Source organism: Vombatus ursinus, unplaced genomic scaffold, assembly GCF_900497805.2.
Source record: "Vombatus ursinus unplaced genomic scaffold, bare-nosed wombat genome assembly UNPS02012602.1, whole genome shotgun sequence".
NCBI classification, from domain to species: domain Eukaryota; kingdom Metazoa; phylum Chordata; class Mammalia; order Diprotodontia; family Vombatidae; genus Vombatus; species Vombatus ursinus.
Window position 1 is genome coordinate 4,852,730 of NW_020952380.1, and position 20,275 is coordinate 4,873,004.

Genomic DNA, 20,275 nt, shown 5'->3' on the forward strand with positions numbered 1-20,275 from the left:
GAGGCAGAGATAAAGAGGAAGTACATTCCAACCATGGGGGATGGCCAATGAAAAGGCACAAGTATGAAGGCCAGAGATGAAGTGCTATGCATGAAGAATAGAGAGCCCATGTTTGAAGTTGATTTAATAGGGCAGTGATATAGACAAATCTACTTATAAGGAAATCTCTTCCCCCCCTCCAAAAAAAGAAGTCTATTTAATTTTATTTTGAGGTCAGCTTACAAGGAAACTACTATATCAGATGAAGCAAGTTCTCTGAACAGACAGCTATAGTATTGATAAAAACAAAAACAAAAACAAACAAACAAAAACTAACAGTACAGTGCTTAGCAATGGAAAATGCACATTTTCTCTCTTGAAACAGGGGATGTAAAACAAGAAAACACTTCAACAGTAGATTGAGAGAGTCTTTCTACAAATATAATACATGTATTTCTAACTTCACAAAAAAGTCAGTAGGTACAATGGAAAGAATTATTTTTGAATACCAAGGCTTTTCTTTTTCTCTATCCCCAAAGGGGAAATTAAAAAAATTTCTTATAAAAATACACAATGGTCAGTGGGGATTTCCAAACTGTGCTAAATTAACATCACTTTAATCTGTGCATCCTCAAAAGTCACAGGACTCATTCATCAGCTTTGGAAATAGGTACAGTGTGTCCTCTCCATTTCCTGGATCCCTAGGTGCTTCCTTCAGACTTTAGTCAGATGGCACAAAAATTTCCAGGTCATTATGTCTGTGCTTCAGCTCATTACAGGAATTAGTGTGAAGAGCTATGGAGGCTTTCTTAGAACAGAATCTCAACATCCTGGTGATCTAGTTTATTACCAGCTCTAAGCATGACATTTACTTCAACATCACATTTATGGATTAACGTTCTGATTTTCCTTACTTCTTTTACAATCAGGATGGCACAGTGGAAAGGGTGCTTAAATTCAAGTCAATGGAACTGGGTGTGACTAATTCTACCATTTATTGTTTGTGACCTTGGGGAAGTCAAGTCTCTGGGTCTCAGTTTTTTTTTTTAATCTGTAGTGAGGAGGTTTGATTTCATAGGTTCCTCAAGGCTCTAAATCTATGACCTCAGTAGATATCTAAATCATATTCTGATAACTCTGATGCTCAACTACTACAAACTATTACTTGTTCTTCTCTCTACCTCTGGAAGTCCACTTAAAGAAGAATAAAATTGCACCTTCCATGTTGTTCTTGGAACCATTTTTCTAAATAAGTAATTGAAGGGATTTCTCTCATTAGCATATTTTCCTCTTGTTACTTAATAGACTGTTCATCAAAATTCACAACTTTCAGAAAACCAGAATTTCACTCTAGCTGATGAGTCTGAAAGATCTCAGAGGCTAATTGGATAACCGTGACAGGCTTTGCATGAATAAACAGAAAAGTATTTCTGAGAAAAGTGGTACATAAATCTTTCCGTAAACAGACGACATCACCACATTGGAGTTTCCGCTTTCCCTTTTTCTTAATTGCCTCTTCTTCTTTGAACAGGCTCAATCTGCCAGTCACAGTTGCCAAAATACACACATGCAGAGTGAGACAGATAATAATGTTTTCTGACTTAGTATCATTTTTAATTCTCTTAAGTTTTTCTTGCTTAGGATCGTCTAAGAGAAAAGATGTAGGTACGTACTTGTTGTTGGGGTTTTGCTTGTATTTAGTAAAATTTTTCTCTTCGGTTTTAGAAAACAATATGGTATCTTTCATTCATTGTATTTCCTTTGGCCTCTTTGTCAAATGTCCCAATAAAGTACAGACAAAACTGCAAATGAAATCCCAAGTATCTTTCTTATTCTTGAAACTATAATTTCCTATACCTAGGAGACTGTAAAAGTTTCTATTGCTATTATCAAGTTGATTTCTTGGATTCCTCAGGCTGTAATATTCTATACTATATTTAAATATCTCTTTGAAAGGTATCCAAAGCTGACTTTGTACTAAAGAGCCCCTCTCTTTAAAGTGAAATGTGTGATCTCAAGTTTTTTTTTTTTAAAGAAATGCATGGCAACTTTTTCACCAGTTTAAATGATGTTTACAAAATTAACTATTTTAAGCCACAGAAACTTAACAAAAAGGAATGGAGAAATGACAAAACATTCCTAATAATGGAAATCTCCCATTTATATAGTGCTTTAATGTACACTTTCTCCATAACAACCATGTGAGGCTGGTATAGAAGAGTTGCTTCTCCAAACCTGGTTTAGCTTCTTACTCATTGAAATCCTTCTAGACTTTACCCTCTTGGGAGTAGCCCCATATCTTGTTTTTTTAGCTCTTCTTTATGTGTTATCTTCCCCTATGTAAGCTCCTTGAGGGCAAGAACTATATAGCATTTTGCTTGTATATATATTGCTTAGCAAGATTCTCATTCTCATTCTCTCTCTCTCTCTCTCTCTCTCTCTCTCTCTCTCTCTCTGTCTCTCTTATTTTAGAAATAAGTAAACTGAGGTTTGGAGAGGTGAAAAATAGAAAAGCCTGACAGATTCATAGAGGAAGAGATTACTTTTAGCTGCTGGAACCAGGAGAGACATCATGTAGGAAAGGCTGAATAATATTTTTTTCTGGAATGTTCTGATCTTTCATTCCCGGAATTTTATTAGCAGAAATTGGTTCATCTCATGTAGTTTATTACTTTCTATAAAAATTCAGAATGTTTTATCCTTCCCTGCCCCAGCCCTCCCCTCCCCCCAGTAAACACCACTTATGTGCTTTTCTATGTTCCAGTCATGTAGTCCCTGTGATGAGCCCTAAAGGAAAGGAAAGCTGCAATGGAGTGTGGGAAGGAGCCCTTTACAGAGATGGGGAACAGAATGTACAAAGGTATTGAAGCAAGAGAGACCAGAATGAGATCAGCAGAGCAAGTAGCTTAATTGAAACATTGGGTTCAGGCTGAAATAAAGGTTGTGGAAAAGGGAGTATTCTCATTTAAGGCTGAAGAAATAGGTTGGGGACAGCTGGTGGCAGGGCAAGGAGCTTGTATTTTGTTTAGCCATGAGGAGTCACTGTAGTGTTTTGAGCAGAGCAGTAATGTGGTCTGCACTGAACAGTTGGAAGGTTACCTTGTAAATGGTACAAAGGACGTGTCAGAGAGGGAAAAACCTTGAGGCAAAGAGATAGATCAGTGAGGATTCTCAAAAAATAGAAGCTCTGGATAAGGCAGCTGTATAGGTTAAGAGATAGTTTGTCAATTAGAGTGGTGAAACTGAATTGGGTTGCAATCCTCTATTAGTGAATATTCATTAAAAAAGAGCATGTACACATCAAACATTGCTATGGACTCAGAAACTCCGGTGAGCCTTCATTGCCCTCCCAGCTCTTTTCCTGGCTCCTGGCATTCCAGATTGTCTCATCCTGGAAACTCTCTCAGCATCTGTAGCCTCTTTGCCCCTGACCATCCAATTACCTCTGGGGCTATCTCAGACTGGAACATCCTTCTGTAAGGCTCATCCCTTCTTTCATTGATGAATTCCTCCTGAAGCCTCTGTTATGTTAAGGCGACCAGGCAAACCTTCACTCCCTTCCCAACCTTTTCTTGGCTTTCAGAATTCAAAACCATGCCTCATACAGGATGTTTTCCCCCTCCTCCCTCATGCCTTCCCTTTTCAGCTCCATTTTGTGTGCTATCTTTCCCCAATAGAATGAAAGGTCTTCGAGTGTAGGGACAGCCTTTCTTTTTGCTTGTATTTGCATCAATGTGGGGATGCCCATTGCTGCACTGCCAATTAGGGAAGTAGGTGGCACAGCAGATGAAGCTCTGGGCTAGGAGTCAGGAATGCATGAATTCAAATCCAGCCTCAGATAATAATAGTTGCATGACCTTGAGCAGGTCATTAAACTCTGTTTGTCTCAGTTTCCTCAAATGTAAAATGGAGATAATAATAGCACCAGACTCCCAGGGTTGTTATTGGGATCAAATCAGATCACATTTATAAAGTGCTTAGCATAACACCTGACCTAAGCACTTCCTTCCTTCCTTCCTTCCTTCCTTCCTTCCTTCCTTCCTACCTCCCTTCCTTCCTTCCATTTCTCCTTTCTTCCTTTTTTCCATTTATCCAGACTAGTTGAAGAATATGACAATATGGTTAATTGAACACCTCTTTAAATGAGTTACCAAATGAATCAAAAAAGGTTAAACTTTTCCAAAGTATTAACATAAAATAAAATACAATTAGCTCTAAAGGCACTTAGGCCATTGCAGTATTTCAAAGCATCACAATCATTCATCATCACTGAATAGAAATGTGAAAACATTCTAGTTATTAGAGCATTTTGATGCATTGAATTCTGGATGAATGAAACTTAACTGTACAATGTCTTTGCAACAACATAAACCAAAGCACAAATTATACTACATTGGCTTCATACTGAGAGGAGTAGAAGGGAAACATGTACTATTGATGAAACAAAGATAGACAAACAAAACATTTTAAAAGTAATTCAGCAGTTTAAAAATATATTTAAGCACAGGAACACATACACTTATATGTTAATTATATATGCATATGATTTCTTGTTGTTGTTGTTCAGTCACGTCTGAGTTTTTGTGAATCCATATCAGATTTTCTTGGCAATGATACTGGAGTGATTTGCCATTTCCTTCTCCAGCTCATTTTATAGATGAGGAAACTGAGGCAAACAGGGTTAAATGAGTTGTCCAGGGTCACATAGCTGGAAAGTGCCTGAGGCTGGATATGAACTCTTGAACCTGATTCTTCTTGATTCCAAGCCCAGTGCTCTAGTATGAATACAATGTCTTATTTGTTGTGGCAAGGCACTATGCTAGGCAGATAGCATAACATGAAGATGAATCTGACATGACTCCTTGCCTTCATGGAGCCTGTAAGTTTATAGATTAAGAGATGATTCATGTATACAGATGAATGTAACAGAAGTTAGAATATGAAAGTGCAGTAAGATGGTACAATGAAAGTCTTATTTACATTAAGAGCTATTCCAGTGAGAAAAGAGGCTTTATGAAGGACACAGCATTTAAGCTGGCCTCAAAGAATGGGTAGCAATACAGGGGCAGCTAGGTGGTGCAGTGAATAGAGCTCTGACCTTGGAGTCAGGAGCTCCTGAGTTTAGATCTAGCCTCAGACCCTTAACACTTACTAGCTGTGTGACCCTGGGCAAATCACTTAACCCCAATTGCCTAAGCAAAAAAAAAAAAAAAAAAAAAAAAAAAAAAAAAAAAAAAAAAAAAAGAATGGGTAGCAATAGGACAGGTGAAAGAAAGGGTAACATGACAGGTGGGCAGACTAGCCTGAGTTAAGACAAGGAAATATTTAAGGAACAATTATAAAAATATTATATTATATCATATTATAATATATCATATCATATCATACCATATTATATCATATCATATTATAACATAATATAATGTATTATATTATATCATTTTAGCAGAAGCGTGTGAGAAATAAGAAGTGTGAGTAAAGGGAATTAATGAAGGAGATGACTAGAACAGTAAATTGAATCAGGAAGGGCTTACAGAATGAAAATTAGGAGTTTGGATTTTTTTTAAAGGAAATGATGAAGATTACCGAGCATAGGACTGAAATAATCAGAAATGAACTTTAAAAGTAATAAGTGACTGGAGGTAGGAACTCCAGTGAAGAAGGAAGCAGAGAAGTCTATAGAAAGAAGGCTCAGAGGGAGGTGGCAGGACAATTGTCTTCTGAGATTGGACCCATTATACGTAGTGCCAAATGACAGAGCTATGACTCATAAATAAAAATTTCAGAGAAGCACATTTCAGCTTTAAATGAGGAAGAACTTTCTAATAATTAGAATCACCTGAAAATGAGATGACTAGATAGGCTTCTGAGGTTCTTTGCCACTGGAAGGATTCAGGCAGAGGCTGGATGACCATTTGTTAGGGACACCACTGAGGGGATTCTTTTATGGGGTAAGATGTTAGAGAAGGTGACATCCAAAGTCTTCTCTATTTCTAGAAACAAATAGAATGAGCTACTCTTTGAAATAGTGATCTTCCTGTTATTTGAAGTATTTGAACCGAGGTTGGATATCTACTTGTTGGGGGTGTTAAAAAAAAAAGGGGGATTCCTGAACAGGAATGTTGGAACAAATAACTCCTAAAGACCCTTCTGATTCTACAAGTCTTTTCATTGTATGAGTCAAAGATTACACTAACGTTTCAAGACTAGGCGAAAGGGAGGATGATGGTTCCATTTTCAGAAACAAGAAAGTCAAGAGAAAGAGTAGATCTTGGAGGAAAGATGACAAGTTCAGTTAAGGATACAATGAGTTGGAGGTGTAGGTAGAACATCTAGATAGGTATGTCCAGTAGGTAGTTAAAAATGTTGATATCATGGTTAGGCCTCGAGATAGAGATTTGGAAATCTGAATGAATGGTGCAATGGGATGCACGCTAGATCTGGAGTCAGAGGACTTGGGTTTGAATTCTGACTCTTCCACTTATTTAATATACTGTAAAAACTTATTTTCTCAATAGCAGTGGATCATATATCTCTATTAAAATGCCTAATTTCCCTTGCCTCAAAACAAAAATTACTACTCTACTTGTTAGCAGAGTGACAAATAATAAAACAAAGTCATAAATTATTATTTATCATTTTTCAGCTATGAGAAGGATTGCAGCCAGAGTCACTATCATAACTACTCTTGATTTCTTTTCATTTCTGAAGGACAGTCCACCATTCTGGTGTTTTTTTTCCCCAAGATAACACTCAATATCTTTCAAGAATTTTCTTTATAATGTTTCTTTGAAAGATAAAAGTTAAAACAATTCTCTCAGGAAAGATGTTATCTTCATCTTTTTTTCTGCCTGTATCTTATTTGTTCTCTTTTTGGCCATGGTAAGTAATTTCCTCTTAAGAACAATAATCAAACTACCAGACACACAATGTCAGACACACTATGCCCTGTTAAAGAAAGACTAACAGTATATATTACAACTTTCTGAAGCTTGGCAAAAGGGCAATAATAGATTACATTTTGAAATTGATTTACATATATTATTTATCTTTATTTTCACAACAACCCTTTGAAGTTAGTATTATAATCATCATGCTTCCCATTTTACAAATAAGGAAACTGAGGCTCAGAGAGATTGAATGACTTATCTGTGATTATAGATCTAGGAACTGTCAGAGGCAGGATTTGTGCCTGGATCTTATTGACACTAAACCCAGAAATCTTTCAAAAATACATGAACACTTTTTGTTTTAAAATCATAGTCATTTCTGGATATACCCTTTCTACTTCTGCTTCCTCTAGTGAGCCTTCCCTGGCACAAAGAAAAACCATTTAAGCAAACCCAATCAACACAGCAATTTAATCTGACGATGCATATAGCTTTCCACAGCCCTAGTCTCCTTCCTCTCCAGTGAAAGAAGTGAGGTGTATTTCTTTATATCTTCTTTTTTTTCTCTTTATATCTTCTTAAGGCAAAATCAGTCATTATAATTATATTGTTAGACTTTGTTTTAGTGTTTTCATTTATATTACTGTAATATTGTGCATATTGCTTGCCTGGTTCTGTTAATTTCAAAATGCATCAATTCATGTGTCAATCAACAAGTAGTTATTAGGTACTTTTCTGAATTCCTCATATTCAGTGTTTCTTATGGTACTGTATCCCATAGTGGATAAAGAGTTGGCCTTGAAGCTAAGAAGACCTGAGCTCAGGAATCACCTATGACACATACTGACTGTATGACCCTGGGCAAATCATTTAATCTCTCACTGAGCTAGGCAACTCTACAAGACCACAAATTTCAGAGAAGGAGCTGAGAGTATTGCCAGAGGAAGTTCCTTTCACCCACTTCTCTATAACAATAGAATCACAGGTCTAGTCCACAACCCCACCTTTTTCCTCTACTTTATGGTAGAATAACATTCCATTCTATGAACATACCACAATTTAAGCCAGCCTCCTGGTGGTCTTTCTACTATGCCATATTCCAAGTAGTCTGAATGATTTCAGAGATTTTAAGATAGAAAATAATTTTCTATAGCTTCTGAAAGAAAAGCTCACATAATTTTTTTTGTCAACCAATGATAGTGGGCTCAAAATCCATCAATAAAATGTTATGTCTCCCTTTTCCTTTCATTATAGAGGTGACAGACCATGTGTATGAAATATGGCAGGTACTGGCAGATATGGGTAGTAGTTGGTTTTACCGAACTTAATTTTTTTTTCTTTGTTATAGGAGGTTGTGTGTATATGTGGGGAAGGATCTATTTGAAACTGAAGGTGATCCAAAAACAAAAGCCACCAATATAAAAGAGAAATGCTATGCTAGGCACCATTTTCAAAACCATCCCTGCACACATAAACAGGTATTTTTTTTAATGCCTCAAGGTTCTTTGATTTCTTTGGTGTGAGTGATCACTCCAGCAACAAAGATCATAAATCTTCCTTGCCTTTATAGAAGGTCTTGGTAAGTCGCTATAGTTGAAAAAAATCATTTGGGAGCCAGTTGCCTAGCATTTCATCTCTTCAAATTTAGGGAGGTTGGTATTTGGATGACAGACGTACAATACTCCCACACTTTCTAACTTGTCAAAACCTAGCAAATGTGCTAGTCCACTAATTCTAGAACACAGAATCACATCCACACCTGGATATGGCATCAAAATAGCACTTTATGACTTCAGTGAAAGGACCTCTCTCTCTCTCTCTCTCTCTCTCTCTCTCTCTCTCTCTCTCTCCCTGCTCTTTTCTCTTCTTATAAATATCCCAGCCAGTGAAATATTGACCCTTGGGGGAAAACATACCTAGCAGTAACATTCTTGGTTCACTCACGCACAAAGCCATGATGAACTAGATATACCAATCAACTCACAAAGTAATCTCACAAAATCAACTCACACACACACAACTACTAAGGAGTGGCAAGAGGTTTAAAGGAAAGAAAAAACAAAAAAGTAGGCTATATTTCATATAACTGACCTTTTAACAAATAATAGCCTTTTACATTTGCATGTTTCTTTGTATTTGTCAATGGGTTTCCTATCTCACTTTCTCTTCACAACCTCATAAAATGTGTATAACAGTTCTTATTATTATCTCCATTTAAGAGATGAGTAAACACACTAAGCTGTTCGGGTAACTTGCACAAGGTCATACAACAAATTAGAGATAGGGCTCCAATTAAAGGCTAACACTTCAGTTTGGGGATTAATCTCCATTACTTCAGATTCTAATGATGTGATTACTATGATTGATTAAAAGCGATAAAGGGATACTCTGCTGTATGCATGATTACAATGCAAGAAAATAGTAAATCCTGTCATCAACATCTACTATATAGAAAGAGATGAGCATATATACTTCTGTACAGGACTTAAGCAATACATCATCTTCCCTGTCATTGAGGGGTTTGCATTCTAGTGTGTGGGGAGAAGTACCTAATAAGGAAACTTAAGGTTCAACATATTGAGCCTCTAAATGAAATGCAATGAATTCCCATCTCATAAGCATTTATTATGCACCTAGTATTTACAAGGCATTATGCTATGCACAGGGACAAACACAAGGTGAAAAACCAGCTTTTCCCTCAAGGAGTTTATATTCTAATAAACTACCATGAGATCCCAGAAGTTAAAGAAAAAAATCAATCATAAAAGTTTCCAGGCCCAGTTCTGTGGAGATGTATGATCTAAAATAAGTCACTTAACCTCTGTGAGACAGTTTCCTCATCTATAACTTGTGAGCCAACCAGATGATTTATAAGGTCCCTTCCATTTCTAACATTCCTTGAGGCCACGAGGGAGCTATCTTGATGTCACTAAGTGTTTAAGAAGTTATAGAAAAACAGAAAACTTCAGACCATAAAGACATGAAGTATGACAGAAGTTTGTTTGTTAGTTTTCATAACTATGGAAGTTAGTTTATTTTTGACTTGATGGTGACAGTTTCCACTGTAGGGACCCATTCTCCAAAAAATACCTCAAAAGAGATAGATACATGTCATTCTTTTTAAAGGCAGAATATATTACTTATGATTTGAACTGAGAATATAGCCATGAGACCTGCCTTCTTGTAAGTTTCATAGTCACCCTCCCTAGAGGCTATTAGGTGCTAGATCCAGAGGTCAACATCAGTTGTGAAACATTGGAAGAGTGTGTGTCAGCCTGGAACCACAGCAGCCTCCCTGGGCCTGCATTCGTCATCTGAATATGAGACATATGCAGCACTTGAACCCAGGGCTGAGAAAATACTTTGTGGTACAAACGCTGCCTGGTCTGCATTGAGCTCAAGTCAAGTCCCCTTGGCATATGACCTTTCATCTAATGTGCTGATCTTAGCCATAATCACTCCCTTACTCTCTCTCTGTCTTCTCTCTACACAGAGTGGGTACTTAATGCCAACAGAAGTCACAACCTATGTTAATTAGATTCCTGGCACCCACCATTACATCTACCAATTTAGGAGGTGGATGCTGCACTATGTGCACACTAATTTTATGTTCCACTTGTCAGACCACAGGAAGACATTGAACTCAATAGTTCCTACCAAGAAGTAGGTCTTATTTTTCCTACCACAGTTCTTCTGACTTTTGCCTTCCATCCCCTGGAAATTTTTAAGCAACCTAAGTGCATCCTATTAATTTTTATCATGCTACAATTTGATCCAATATACCTGGCAAGATTATGTGCTGGAGAAACACAAATGATTGTTGTTTTTCGGTCACTCCAGTCATGTCTGAGTCTTCATGACCTAATTTTCTCAGGAAAGATACTGGAGTGGTTTGCCGTTTTCCTTCTCCAGCTCATTTCATAGATGAGGAACTGAGGCAAACGGGGTGAAGTTACTTGGTCAGGTTCACATAGCTAGTGAATGTCTAAGGCTAGATTTGAACTGAGGAAGATGAATTTCCCCTACTCCAGGCCCAACACTATATCTACTGTTACAAGAGCTTTCCTTGCCTCATTGGTGCTACTTGATGTAAAAAGTTCTGATAGCAATCCCATTTACTTCAAACTTCAAACTAATTGGGATGTCGATAGGAAGAAAATCAAAGTAATACTCAGACCAAATAGTCAGAGTTTTATAGCATTAGTGTGTCAATTAATCAAGATTCCCCCATAATCAATGTGGTATTTGTTTTTTTGACAGCTCAGAACTGGTCAGAAATCATTTTATATTCTATTGAAGTTCCTGTTATTGTGGCCAGGCGTTTGACACTGTTTCATGATATCTGTGTGAACAAGATAAATTGAATACAGACAAGATGATAGCACTATTGATTAGTTTTTCAACAAATTGGTTAATTCAATTAAATTGAAAAAACATTATTAAGGGCCTACAATGTGAAAGACACTGTGCCAGGCTATGGGATGGTATCTAGGTGACACAGTAGACAAAATGCTGGACTTGGAGTCAGGAAGACCTGAGTTCAAATCTAGCCCCAGACACCAGCTGTGTGACCCTGGGCAAATTACTTCTTAGCTTCTATCTACGTTAATTTCCTCAATTGTAAAATGGGAATAATAATGGCATCTACCTCATAGGGTTTTGAGGATCAAATGAGATAATATCTGTAAAGAGCTTAGCACAGCATGTGACACATAGTAGGTACTTAATAAATACTTGTTTTCTTTCCCCTTTGACTACCTAAAAAGCACTTAACGTAGACCTTGAGTGAGGTTGTTACTAGAATTATATGAGACTCTGTCCTTGTGTCTGTTCTGTTCAATAATTAAAACAGATTTATCATCTCTTTGAACTGGAAAGATCATCACTTCATCTAATTATATTTAATGTCTTTGGACCTCAGTTTTCTTATCAGTAAAATAAGAGGACTGAACTATGTAACATCTTAGGTGCTTTCCAACTTGAAATTTATGTTCCTATGAAATTCACCCCCTTTTTAGGTAGGAAACTGAGACCAGAGTTTGTTGGTGTTGTTCAGTCATGCAGTTGTTTCCAACTCTATGTGACCCCATGTATTTTTCCCATAAGGTTTTCTTGGCAAAGATACTGGAGTGGTTTTTCATTTCCCTCTCCCATTTGAACAAATGAGGAACAGAGGCAAATAGGGGTTAAGTGACTTGCCCCGGCTCACACAGTTAGTAAGTATCTGAGGCTGGATTTGAAACTCAGATCTTCCTAACTCAAGACCCAGAGCTACACACCTAATAAAAGGTATTTTATTATCCCCAAATTGGGACTCAACTGGGACCCAAAGTTAGGTCTTCTGGGGGAATATGTGGACTCATTGCATTTTAATATCTTTGATGAATAAAATAGAGAATGTTTATCAAAATTTCATTTGACACAAAGTCTGGAGGGACAAATGACATAGATAACAGAGTCAGGTTTCAAAATGATCTCAACTGAGAGGAAACATGGCTCAAAACCTACTGGGGCAGTTCTAAAGTGATACCCTTTGCTTCAAAAATTGAATTTCATAAGAATAGGATGGAGAAGACTTTAATTTGACTGCAATTCATCGTAAATGTTGTTGATCTTAACATAAGCTAATGTAGTTTGTTGAAAACAAGGACATCAACCACATTCTTAAGGCAATGAAATATAATGTCCAGAATAAGGGAGATAACAATTCTGTTATATTTTGCCCTGATCAGACAACACTTGGAATATTATATTTAATACTAGACACCATATTTAAGAAGGACTTTGCTAAATTAGAGATGATTCAATAAATGGCAACTAGGATGGTAAAGGGTTTGAAAAACATAAGATCGAATTTGTTCTGTTTTACTCCATCAGGTAAACTATTGGTGGAATTTGTGATAAGGAAGACTTTGACTCAATAGAAGATGGATTATAGTTAGATCTATCTGAAGATAGAATGGATGCCTCATGAGATAGTGAACTCCCTCTCATAAGAGGTATTCAAAGAGAGTCCAAGTGATAGTCTCTCAAGGATACAGAATAAACGATTTCTGTACTGGGTAGAAAAGTAAATTTTTGTCAGGTTTCTTCAACTCTAAGTTCCATGATTCTATGAAATATTTTCCTACAAGTTTAAGCATATGCCTAGAGAAATATTTCTAAGAAATATAAAGAGGAGAATACATTCCTCATCTAGCTAAATTATTCTTTCTAATATTATCTGGTTCATGGTAGTCTATCCAACCAGAAGAGGTATATGGTGGATGTGAACAGGCTGCAATATATTGCAAATGAGTAATTCTGCAGGAGAAGCACTATAAATATTATCGGCGGAGAAACATATAGCCAGAAAAAAAGATTGGAATTAACAAGGGTAAGAAATAACTGACAGACTGCCCAATGGCTCCATTTACAAGTATTAAAAGTCAAGAGGCCTCCAGCATTTTAAGTAGACCTTCTGTTACAAATATATGCATATATATGTATGTGTATATATATATATTATGTATGTGTATACATACATATGTATGTGTATATAGTATATACATACACATACATACATACATATACACACTAAAAAGTAGCTTGGAATTCTGTCCTGGTCAAACTATATTTGGAGTATTGTACTTAGGACAAATAATTATAAGCTGAAAGAGTGTCCAGATGATAGCAACCAGGATGATGAAAGGCCTGTCTTCCTGCCATATAAGAAGCAGTAGAGGGAATGGCAAATCTTTATCTTGGAGAGGAATAAAAAGTAGATAGATAGATAGATAGATATGTGTGTATATGCATATACACACACTAAACATAATACTCCTGATACAGAAGATATATATAGATATAGATATATAATGTATAATATATATACATATGGATATATAATGTAGTACATTATAGTATGTATATAGTATAATATATAAATGTATATATGTAACATGTATATATACTATGATATATATATATTTAGTGTGTACATGTGTATTTGCATATGTGCGTGTGATACAAATACACATGTACACACTAAATATATACCTTTATCTCTATAGATATGTCTATTACTTATCTAATCTATGTGTCTATCTATCCATTGAATTTCTTTGTGGTTGTCTCTCTTATTAGAATACACACTTCCTCTGAGTAGAGATTATTTCAATGACTGTATTTGTATCCCTAGCACCTAGGCACAGTACCTTTTGGGCACCTAGTAGGTACTCAATAAATACTTGTTGATTGGTTTTGAGATAATGGAACCTTTCATTGTATTAGATTTCTTAGATGCCATATCAAACTTTGAAGTAGTATTAAGCTCGTAGAAATTTTTTCACACAATCTTTGGTTAAGTCATGCTTCTTCTGTGTTGTATTTGTAAAGAGGATTGTTTGAACCCAAGAATATGATTTTAAATTTATCCCTGTTAAATACTGTCTTATTCAATTCATACCAATGTCCAAGCCTATCAAAATCTTGAAAAAAATTACTGGTTCTGCATGTAGTATTTTACCTACTTTACCAGGTTTGCGTCCTCTGAAAATTTGATAAGCATGTCATCTATGCTTTTATTCAAATCATCTGTAAAAAATGTTGAACATTACAGGACTAAAGACAGATCCCTGGGGTACTCCACTGGTGACCTCCTTCCAAGCCGATATTGAACCATTATTGACGATTCTTTGGGTCCATTTATTCAACCAGTTCTGAATTTAATTAATTGTCATCTATCTCTTAGTCATCTAGTCCAAATCCCTTTTCCAAAAATGACTTTTTCAAAAGCTTTGCTAAAAGCAAAAATGTATTTATATATCATACTTTTCCTTTCTAATAAGAGGAATAAAACTTGTCAGGTGCTCAGATGATTCTAAATAATTTAATTTAGAAAATCATAGGATCATAGATTTAGGGTTAGATGGGATTTGAGAGGCCAACCAATTCAATTGCAACACACGACAAATGAAAAAAACTGAGATCCAAAGAGATGTAATGATTTACCCAGTGTCACTCAGGTCAAAAGCAGGATTTTAACTCAGATCCTCTGACTCAAAATGAGCTGCTCTTTCTACTGTACCATGCTGTAATGTTGTGTTTTATACATAAAGTATATTCTTATAGAACTTAGTTGAAAGCTAGATTCAGAAAGGAGAAAATTTAGTTATCAAAGACAAAGTTAATTCATTTATAGCTATTTCAGTAGTGGTCTTCACAATAAATACAAGTGTGATTTTCACAAAACACATGTAAGAATAAATATGTCAGATTTGGTAAATATACACACATTCGCAATTTCAAACAACTACAAAATGAAGGATAAAGTTACCCCAGCATTGGTTTCTCAAAACAGATTTGATAATAGATAAGATGATATAGAGATTCAGAATAAATCATAAAATTAATATTAATTTGTAATTTATGCTATACCATCATAGTTTCAAATTAAATCTATTACTATCCATAAGCTACTACTAATGGTTATAGCGGCAGCTAGGAGATACAGTGTGCCAGGCCTGAAGTCCGGATGACTCATCTTTCTGAGATCAAATCTGGCCTCAGGCATTTACTAGCTGTGTGACCCTGGGTAAGTCACTTAACCCTGTTTGCCTCAGTTTCCTCATCTGAAAAGTGAGCTGGAGAAGGAAATGGCTTGGCTGAGTATCTTGGCTAAGAAAATCCCAAATGGGGTCACAAAGAATTAGACACAAAAGAAATGCCTGAACAAGTATCTATATTTTGGACTCTGGTATGACAGTCCCTTTTTTAAAAATTAGGACAATTCAAAAAGATATGACAGAATTCCAAAGAAGACATAGGTTATCTACCTCTTTCAATGATATTCCTTTATTTGATAAGCATTTATTAAGCACCTATAATGTATCAGTTATGCTAGGCATGGGGGACACAAGGGTAAAAATGAAACATTCTATTAATTGCTACCATTGATATTTCCTATAAGAGTATTTGCAAATGTCTCTATTTACAATCCTGTTCCCTAGCCTGCTCACTAGCCAGACTTTGGCACAGAACATCTCGAAACATCTTGTTTCCAAAAAATATTCTAATGCTACAAAAGCCTGTTTACTCAGTATGTTCTATACTGAACCATGAAATATAGGGACAATAAAGACATAGTGACAGGGCCTGGGATTCATGAGTATAAGGAACTCTAAGATGAGGAAACCCTTGCTATTGATGCAGGTTACAACTTTCTCTGCAACTTAACAGCCCTCAAGATTTACCTAGAACACTGAGATGCCGCAATTTGCCCAAGTGCATACATGTAGAATGTATCAGAAGTGGGCTTAAACTTGGGCCTGCCTAGTTCCAACATCAACTCTTTAACAACAATGCCATATCGTCTCTTATACAGAAAGTATGATAGAGACACAAGTTTGAATCTGGAGATGTGGTTTCTGTTTCCACCCTTGTTACTGACCTCGGTGAAATTATAGCACCTCTCAAGATCTTAGTTCCCATCTCTGTAAAATGTTGGATTAAATTTTCTCAAAGATAATTCTTCCCAATTCAAGGAGTCTTTGCTCTGTAATTTTTGGACAAATGAATCAACAACATAGAAAAAAATTTCTCTATGTTACTGAGGCTGACCTAATTCCAACAGCAAGACCTGACAAAGCATCTAGCTTTATCTTAGGCTAGGGACGAAGCACATCCCAAAATGTTCTCAACATAATTCCTCACAACTACCTCACTGAGTAGTTTCTTTCATATTTCATTATTTTGTTGCAAACCCAATATGGTTAGGAAGAAGATGTGCATAAGTGAAGCATAATAATATTGACTTGTGTTCAGCTGATAAAGATTTATATATCCTCAAGTTCTAATAATGGCCCAGATTTGGCCTCGATCAATAACTCTTGAACCAATAAATCTTGATATTGGCAGCAAAAGTCAATTTCTACTTAAACATTTTTCAAAGTGTTGTTACATAATATGCTGATGGTATAAAACATGTGGACATAAGGAAATAATGCCTCTGGTGCTTTATGAGGCCCTGAACTCATTTGTAGTTGACAAGAGTTAAAATTCTGAAATCCAGGGACTGGGAGAAAGGATTATCTGGCCAACTAAAAGTGAAAGGATGAATAGACATGCTTTGATATACAGCTAATAACGAGTATAATAAGTTTCATAGGTATATACAGCAGGCTCCATGAGGTTTTGAAGCAGTGTGTACCAGCAAGATCTATTTCTAAGACCACGCAAGACAGAGACTGAACCAGAAGGTAATAACTCTTTAAAAGTGCCAAATCCTAAGAAAATGGGGGTATTTCATAGAACATTTTCATAGCACATTTTCTCCAAAGTTTAGGCTTTCTAAAAGTAATTTGAAATTTTTGAATCCATTCTAATCACCCCTGCCCCTACCTCCCAAACACCTTACTCCCTTATTCACAACAAATAACTTCTAGGAACTAAAAGTTACACATACTAACTCACCAGAGTGGCATAATAGATAAGAGAATTGGCCTTGGGATCAAGATAACCTAAGTTTATGTGTTGTTTCCAAAAAATACCAGCACTTCTCAGTGTCCCAGATAACCGTCTCAGTTAGAGATGAGTTGCTCATCTTCACTGGAGGTAATCCATATGGGAAGTTCTCTGCATTGATGATACTATAGGTTCATCCAGATCAAAAGTGAAAAAAAAAAAAGAATTCACCAGGAATGGGAATAAGATGGGGGGAAAACCATAAGAAGGACAAGTAGAAAGCAATAAACCACAACTTCAGAAAGAAATAGCAAAATGTTAAGCATTTATTTTCCAAAGTCACTTGGGATATGCTAATAGGGCCGTGAGAGTTTCTTTGGTTAAGCAATCAGTATTTAACTTTTAGATGTAGTATCTGTATTTAGAATGCAATGAGCACCACTTAATGTGTCTCATATTGCCCTGTGCCACCAAGATAGATAGGTTATTGAGAATGATAAAAATCTAAGGGACTGTTGTGATGAACATGGGTTATTCAGTGAAATACATGAAGATTCCTCTGATAAAAGTGCAAAGGGAATGGAGAAGGTCCCAGAGCTTTTCCCTCAGGAAAATAGTGCCTTCCTACATTATCTTGGTTTATTTGTTCAAGAGAAGAATCCCTTAGAAGCATGGGAAGGTTGTCAGCTAGAAAAGGCAGTTTAAAAAAATGGTTGGCTCCTCCAGCCTCTATACAATGTGAAGCAACAAAGCTATTCTGAAGTTTGAACTCCATCTTTGGATTTCAGTTTTTTCATGCTGAATTAGTAAGCACAAAAATACACCATGTGCCTGGTCTCACACTCATGCATTTAAAATAAGAGGTCTTATTCACAAGAGATTTCTTTGTGATAGTTTTTCTGCATCTACTCTCATCCACATTTACAAAGTCTTTGTAAAGTACTATTTGCATTTTTTATGAAAAAGATAATGGACTTAAACATGTGAATGAATAAATGCCATAGAAAAACCCACCAAAGATATCCCAGGACAGCTAATGATTTAACTGTGTCCTAGTTACGCTGCACACCCCCATCTAGAGAGGAAAGTCAATGTCTTGATGGATCACTCATGGAAAACTGAAGTAATTACCATCATTCTAATATTCCTATTTAAATGCATGAAAAACTGATTAGCTGAAGGCAGCTCTATATATAGCATAAATGGCATCTGCTTCATATTTATGCTAATGTAAAAGACATTTTACACAAAAGGTTAGAGGTGACGCATGGGTAAGAAATGATCTTTACATACACAACTGATTTCCTTACAATAATAATACATGAATACAACTGCTTGAGGTAGATTTTATAGGATAAATAAGAATGGGTGTCTTACACATACAGTATTCCCACCCATAAATTAATCCTAGCTGTTATTTACTATATGCTTGACCTTGGACAAGTCATTTAACACCTCTGGGCTTCTGTTCCCTTATCTATAAAATGAGAGTGTTGGACTGGGCTTTTGGGATTTAAAGCAGGAAGGGACATTTGGTCCAACAACTCATTTTATTGATAACCAAACGGAGGTCTAAGAGGTTAAATGTTTCATCCAAAGTCATACAGGTAATAATAATAATTAATAATAATAATAACCACCATTTATATATCACTTTAGAGTTTTGCAGAGCACTGTTACATATGTTATCTCAGTAAGTAGCAGAGCTAGGATTCTAAACCAAGTCTTCAAATTTAGTACTTTTTCCTCAACACTATATAGTATACAAAGATCTGTCCAGTTCTAAATCCTGTGATCCTGGTCCAACACTCCTGTTTTACAGATGAAGAAATGGAAGTCCAAAGAATTTAAATTATTTGTCCATGGTCTGGCAGGTTGTTAGTAGCAAAGCTGGGATTCAGGTATGTGTGGAGACGTGTGAGACCCTCACTCTTGTTTGTTATGCACCTTATGAACACATACCTCTCTCCAGATTTATCAAAATAATGGCCATAATAATCAACTATTCATAAAGTACTATAAGATTTGCAAGGCATTATATGTTCCTTGTATTGCTTCTTCTGCAAACAGCTCCAAGAGGTAAAGACTAAGCATGTTATAGGCAGCTAGCTGGCCTAGTTGATAGAGTGAGTGATTTGGAGTCAGAAAGACTTGAATTCAAATCCTACCCTAGGCATTTACTAGCTTTGTGGCTCTGGGAAAGTCACTTAACCTCTTAACCTTAGTTTCCTCATCTGTAAACTGGGGGTAATGATAACATCTTCCTTATAAGCTTGCTGTGATGGTTAAGTGAGATGATATTTTGTAATGTACTTTGCCAACACTATGGTACTTTATATTAAATGCTTGCTATTATTATAAATGCTTGCTATTATTATTGGAAGGAAGAAAGATAGAGAGGAAAGATAGCTGAACTTAGATTCAGGGGTCTAAGATTTGGATCAAAACTCTGCCACTTTCCTGGGTGACATTTGGGCAAGTCATTCTGAGCATCTCTTCCCTCAACTCTAAGAAGAGCCAGTTAGAATAGATAATCTCTGACATCCTTTCCAACTCTCAATCTATGCTTCCATGTCTCCCATTTTACAGATGAGGAAATTGGAGATAAATAAAGTTGTTATTTGCCCAGGGGCACATGAGAGCTATCCTTCATAGGTACTACTTTTTCAGATGTTTCATCTTCCTCTTAACCTAAAATAGTCACATTTTCTGAGTCCAAAGAAAACTTTATGGAATATTAGGTAAATCCAATTATTTGGCTAATTTTGATCCCTGCATTCATGGTATGTAAGGGGATTATTAAGAGAAGAAAGAAAAATTCACTTTCAAGGTCAGGTTTGGAAGAGTGGCTACTGTTTTATGGGTACATGAAGAAGTCACTTAAAGAGGTCTGGCTTAATAACCCTGTTGAGTTTTTTCACTGCTAAAAGAGAAAAACTACAGATACTGCTTAGCTCCACCTT